The following is a 5,656-nucleotide window of genomic DNA, read 5'->3' as shown; positions in this document are numbered from 1 at the left end:
TGCGGTAAGAATATGTTCGATGACTGCTATGGAATTAGAACGCTGCCATAAATCGTGCGCGGCGCAATGAGACTCGCGCGAGCGCAAATCAAACATCCGCGCGCGCAATGAGACTCGCGCGAGCGCAAATCAAACATCCGCGCGCGCATTTTTGCCCCCCGAGCGCTTTTCCAAGCACTCGCGAGCTATTTTGTAGCTCGCGCGCGCGCAGAGTCCGCTCGCAAAACTTTCCCCTGCTCGCTCGCGAAACTCTCCTCTCCTCGCGCGGAAAACTGTCCCCTGCTCGCGCGCGAGTTATTTCTTTTACTGGGCGTTTTTGTCAGTGAGGGGGACGGGCCTGGGGGCATGCCAATCACCATTGTATCCCCGAATATAATTGGTTGAGCGTATTGGCCAGTTGAACAGCAGGGTACGGCAACACTACTAGGACAAACGGGACAAACCACACAGCCCCGAATGCCTGAATGACATGTATTGTGATTTGGTGTCTTGACTTGAAAGTTTGCAAAATGTCACACAGAGCAATGAACTTCAGTATGTTTGACTGAGTGCTGTCTTTCCTTCCCTCCATCGTCGACATTAATCTGATAAAATGCTGATCATTTTTTGTAACTTGGATTCTGTTGCACAACGACATTTTTTATTTTGGTAAAACTGTTTTGTTCATATTCTCGATTTAGACTTCTTCTTTCTCCCTGAAAATTATAAACGTAATGTTAAAAAATCCTAAAAATAAATAAAAAAGATAGAAGGCCTGTAGTTTATATAGGCGTCAGCAACTCTCGATATGAGAGCAGCATATAGACGTATGGTCCAGATGCAGATGTGTGTCAAAATATAGTAGGCTATTTCTTATTAAAATCTTATTAAGGCAAAGATGCCCATGGACACTCTTTTTAAGAGACACAACCCTGCAAACATTTCGACGTCTAATAAACGTTGAAACAACGTCTAAACGTACACGTCGCCAGGAGGTCTAAAAGTAATGCTGAAAGGCAAATTGAAACGACGTCGCGTTGCAACCTCGACGTCTTTTTAACGGTCATAAACAACGTCCCGTTGTAACACAGATGTCTTCTAAGCGCGCATTATTCACCTTCTAAAAACGATCCAGTAAATATTCTGATATATATTTACAGCTGTATGTGTCGAGTTTTAGATGTTGTTTCTGCAGTGAAGTTAAAAAGAGGTTGACAAATGCAGGTAGAGAAGATGTTGACGTTGCGATCTGACGTCTTTTCAACCTGCATTTCAGCATTACTTTTAAAGCCCCTGGCTGCGTCTAGGTCTCGACGTCGTTTTAACGTTTGTTCAACGTCGAAATGTTATCTGTTCAAATTGACTGATTAACTGTAACAATTAGTGTTTACATATAGATAATACATTTAATGAATAATAAATGATATTAAAAATATTTTTTGCTATAAATTAACACATTTATATAAATACAATGTATTAACAGAACCTACCTTTGGGGGGAAATTATAAGTTTGACAACACAAAAGTGCAATTTCTTTAAAGTTTTATTACACAAACAATCAGAACACTTGAAAAACTAAAAACTAATCAGACCAACATGATTCTTACACATACAGCTCTGGAAAAAAGTTAAGACACCACTTCAAAATGATCAGTTCCTCTGGTTTTACTATTCATAGCTATGTGTTTGAGTAAAATTAACAGTTTTGTTTCATTCTATAACCTACTGACAAAATTTCTCCCAAATTGGAAAAAAAAATATTATCATTTAGAACATGTATTTGCAGAAAATGGCAACAGGTCAAAATGACAAAACAATTCTGGTGTTTTCAGACGTTGTATAATGCAAAGAAAACAGGTTCATATTCATTTTAGAACACAACACTACTTTTCAAACTTAGGAGGAGTTTAGAAATCAACATTAGTGGAATAATCCCAATTTAATCGCAGCAGTGGTCTCTTTATTTTTAGCTGTATGTGCAATAAACATAAAAACACCCACACAGTTGAAAAACACTTTGTAGGCGATCACGATCTCCTCTGGACCCCTCTCCCTCCTATCAATGGCTCCTTCACCTGGAGTGGAGATCCTCACTCTGTCATGTGAAGCTGGAAAAACATTTGAAGTATATTACTTAACAATTCTTAAACACATCTTGGAAAATTATACACCGTTTTACCATCTAATTCACCTACGTACATACTACATACATCACATGAATGTTAAGTCATGAAACAGACATAAATTGCTTTTTGGTTATATTTACATAGGCCAAAAAGTCCCAGATAATGATAAAATAAAAACATTACATGATCTTAAACAGAAGAAACATTGTTGATTAACAAAGCAGACAATTAGGCATTGCATTGGGAGTCAAATTTTTATGTTCACAATCCACTGAATATTAACATTTTAACAGCTAATCAATAGATTAGGCTACTATTGTTTTTTTTGTTTGTTTGTTTTTTAATGAAGATAAATTAACATTTTCAAATTATCTTGGGGAAAAAAATGCATTTTCTGGACACCTCCATGTCAGCTCGTCTGTATAAGTGCTTCACTGATTTATGTCTGGATTTCTAAACTCCAATAGTCCAAAAATATCAGAATATTAGACAGAAAGCACACTGAAGAGCCCTGTTTCATGTTAGCCGAGTGAGCAGCTAGCTTGAAATCCACTCGACAGTTAAACACATAACGCACGGTCGGTCAATGACACTTTTTAAAACACAGAAAGTTGCAATATGAACCTACAGTCTATGATAATGAACACATATAAACCGTCTCTAATGTTTTATGTCAACGAACTTACCGAAAAAACTGTTCGGTACGTGCCGTACTTGCTTCTCTGCAGTCGTTCCGCTGCCAGGTTTGGAGTAGAAGGTCCCGCCCTTTCCGCCTCTGATTGGCTAGAAGGGCTCACCCGATTGGTTGTATAATTTAATTTTTTCTTCTAGTTGGTTTGTGGTCGAGGTGCAACCTAGACCTACATTTATTTTTTTCATCAAGTTGGTTTGTGGTCGAAGCGCGACCTAGACCTATTTTAAACTCGTTTCACGCTAGAGGTCGCCCCTTAGACCTACCGTCAAGGTTGATGAAATGTTTGCAGGGTACTGTCTTTGACGTTACCTGAATGGCGGTTCGGCAACCAGCTTTTTGGTGCATTACCGCCACCTTCTGTTCTGGAGTGTGAATAAGTGTGGTTTGTCCCGTTTGTCCTATTAGTGTTGCCGTACCCTGCTGTTCAACTGGCCAATACGCTCAACCAATTATATTCGGGGATACAATGGTGATTGGCATGCCCCCAGGCCCGTCCCCCTCACTGACAAAAACGCCCAGTAAAAGAAATAACTCGCGCGCGAGCAGGGGACAGTTTTCCGCGCGAGGAGAGGAGAGTTTCGCGAGCGAGCAGGGGAAAGTTTTGCGAGCGGACTCTGCGCGCGCGCGAGCTACAAAATAGCTCGCGAGTGCTTGGAAAAGCGCTCGGGGGGCAAAAATGCGCGCGCGGATGTTTGATTTGCGCTCGCGCGAGTCTCATTGCGCGCGCGGATGTTTGATTTGCGCTCGCGCGAGTCTCATTGCGCGCGCACGATTTATGGCAGCGTTCTAATTCCATAACTGCTAGCTAAGCTAAAAGTATCCTATCCTAAAACCAAAGCTAAGAGTAGCCTAGTAGCCTTGCAAAAGAACAAGTGAGCAGAGCCAGTGAAAGTTGCATTATTAAAGTGTATTTTTCTGTCTTGTAATTTACAGGAAGCAGTATATTACTGCTACGCCGTCTTCACAACTCAGAGACCAATCGCATGCGCTACGAACCGGAGCAAGGGTAAGATTTAAGCTTAAATAATATGCTTATTAACTTAATTACTGTTTCCCCTTCCTTGTTTAATGTTACTGTGGCTTACGTTTGATTTTTATTCATACCACTCTCATTTAATTGTTTTCCAGCCGCCTGTAAGACCTACTACGAGACAGTAGGGCCTACGCAGGAACTTCAAATATAACCAGCATGAATTTGCATCGCAGGCGGAGGCTTCGAAAAGTTCAGCTCGGGGTCGGTCGAGAAGAAAGAGGGTAAGACTTTTTATGGTGACTATTTTTCTGGTGCATTGATAGATGTGTTGTGTTCATATGTAGTGCATCGCAAAGTACTGATTCTCTTCATTGATATTTTTTACAGCTGTTGGAAGCAAGACAGAGCGTGCTAGCCGAGGACGAGGTTGAACTCTGGAAGTCCGCCACCGTAGACCTGATGTCTGATGAGGAAGACGGCGTTGTTGGCGGCGTGTCTGGATGGATTGAGCTCCGTCCTTTCGCAGCCCGGAGCTCTCTGAACTCTGTGCCACGCTGCAGTCCCGTTTAGAGGCGACTCCGAAGTACAGAGTCACGCGCCATAGGCGTCTGCAAAACGGGCCTCCCTCAGAGAGAACGCCGCCAGCAAACAGCCAGTTAACAGAGCTGTAACTTTTGGGCTGCTTGTGAGCTACCCATATGTTGTGTGGGCACCTCACTTATAGTTGTGTGTTTGTTTTGATAAAGCGCTTCCTTTAATAAAGCTCTTTTTTTGCTTAAACATGTTCTTGGCAAATGTTCTTTTCCTCAATAAATTGTCCTTGATGGTAATAATAGTGTAGTAGCCTAGGATAACAATGACATGAATATACAGCATAATAACATATCAAATAAATAAATACATTAATAAATAAATATATATAATATATAAATTATTATTGAGGTTTACATTTATTATGAGCCGGTGTGACCACCGGTGTGCCAACCAATCACGAGTGATTTTACTCGTTTGAAAGTTGTGGTTTCATCCAATACTGTGTAAGGACATTCAAGCCTGCCTGACCAGGCGCGGTTTCGCTGCCAATCATGAGTGATTTTACTTGTTTGAAAGTAGTGGTTTCATCCAATACTGACTAAGGATACTCAAGCCAGACCTGGCCAGGCGCGGTTTCGCTGCATTCATATGCTAATTAGAACCATTAGCGAGATCTCACACGTCATGGTACGTTAACGACAATTTGTGGCACAGACAAACGCGACGTTCGCGGGTTGCAAATTGTCATTAACTGCCGAAAATTAGGGAGATCTCCGGGCGTTTACGGGGACGAAAATCACACTTTTCACCCAGTGTAAGGTGGTCAAGCACAATGTGGTTCTGGAGTGCTATGGCTCGGAGGCCCTTCAGTTCCTGAACTCTGAGCCTCAAAAATAGATAATGTGGCATTCACAAACCCAGAGAATCTGTAGTTCATAGTCTCCATTCTAAGCATAAGCTTCCCCACACCTAGAGATGGAAACAAAGATAAAACTACCTTTATCCAGCAGTCTACAGCTTATGGTCTTGAGGAACATCTGTTCCCCAAACGGAGTCATGTCTTTGAAAGGACCGTTTCCTCCAATGCCCTTCATCCAAATGAGGCTCTGCTGAGATAATGTAAGAATGGTCAGAGGGCAAAACAGGGGCACAACGACCCAGCCAGCTTGGAGGAAGGTTAATTTACATGTTATAGCCACACATCCACATCAAATCTGTCTGGGGGTAAGTGCCCATAACATCTGGAACAGTGTAGTATGGAGTGCAGCTGCTGCCGTTAGTGTTCTGTGTGTCATTCAGAGTATTGTTATTTTGGTATTGGGTACACGGAGTGAGAATGGAGGAGCAAA

General features: G+C 41.9%; 1 long non-coding RNA gene across 1 annotated transcript; it reads left to right on the top strand.

Moving 5' to 3' along the window:
- The first annotated feature begins 10 nt into the window (after positions 1–10).
- Positions 11–5,122, top strand: LOC311510015. Its single transcript, XR_014699886.1, has 3 exons — positions 11–3,806; positions 3,929–4,054; positions 4,161–5,122. It is a non-coding gene; the product is annotated as an uncharacterized lncRNA (long non-coding RNA).
- Positions 5,123–5,656: the final 534 nt, after the last annotated feature.

Source organism: Chelon labrosus (assembly GCF_963514085.1).
Source record: "Chelon labrosus genome assembly, contig: SCAFFOLD_52, whole genome shotgun sequence".
NCBI lineage: Eukaryota > Metazoa > Chordata > Actinopteri > Mugiliformes > Mugilidae > Chelon > Chelon labrosus.
This window is presented reverse-complemented; position numbering and strand designations above follow the sequence as displayed.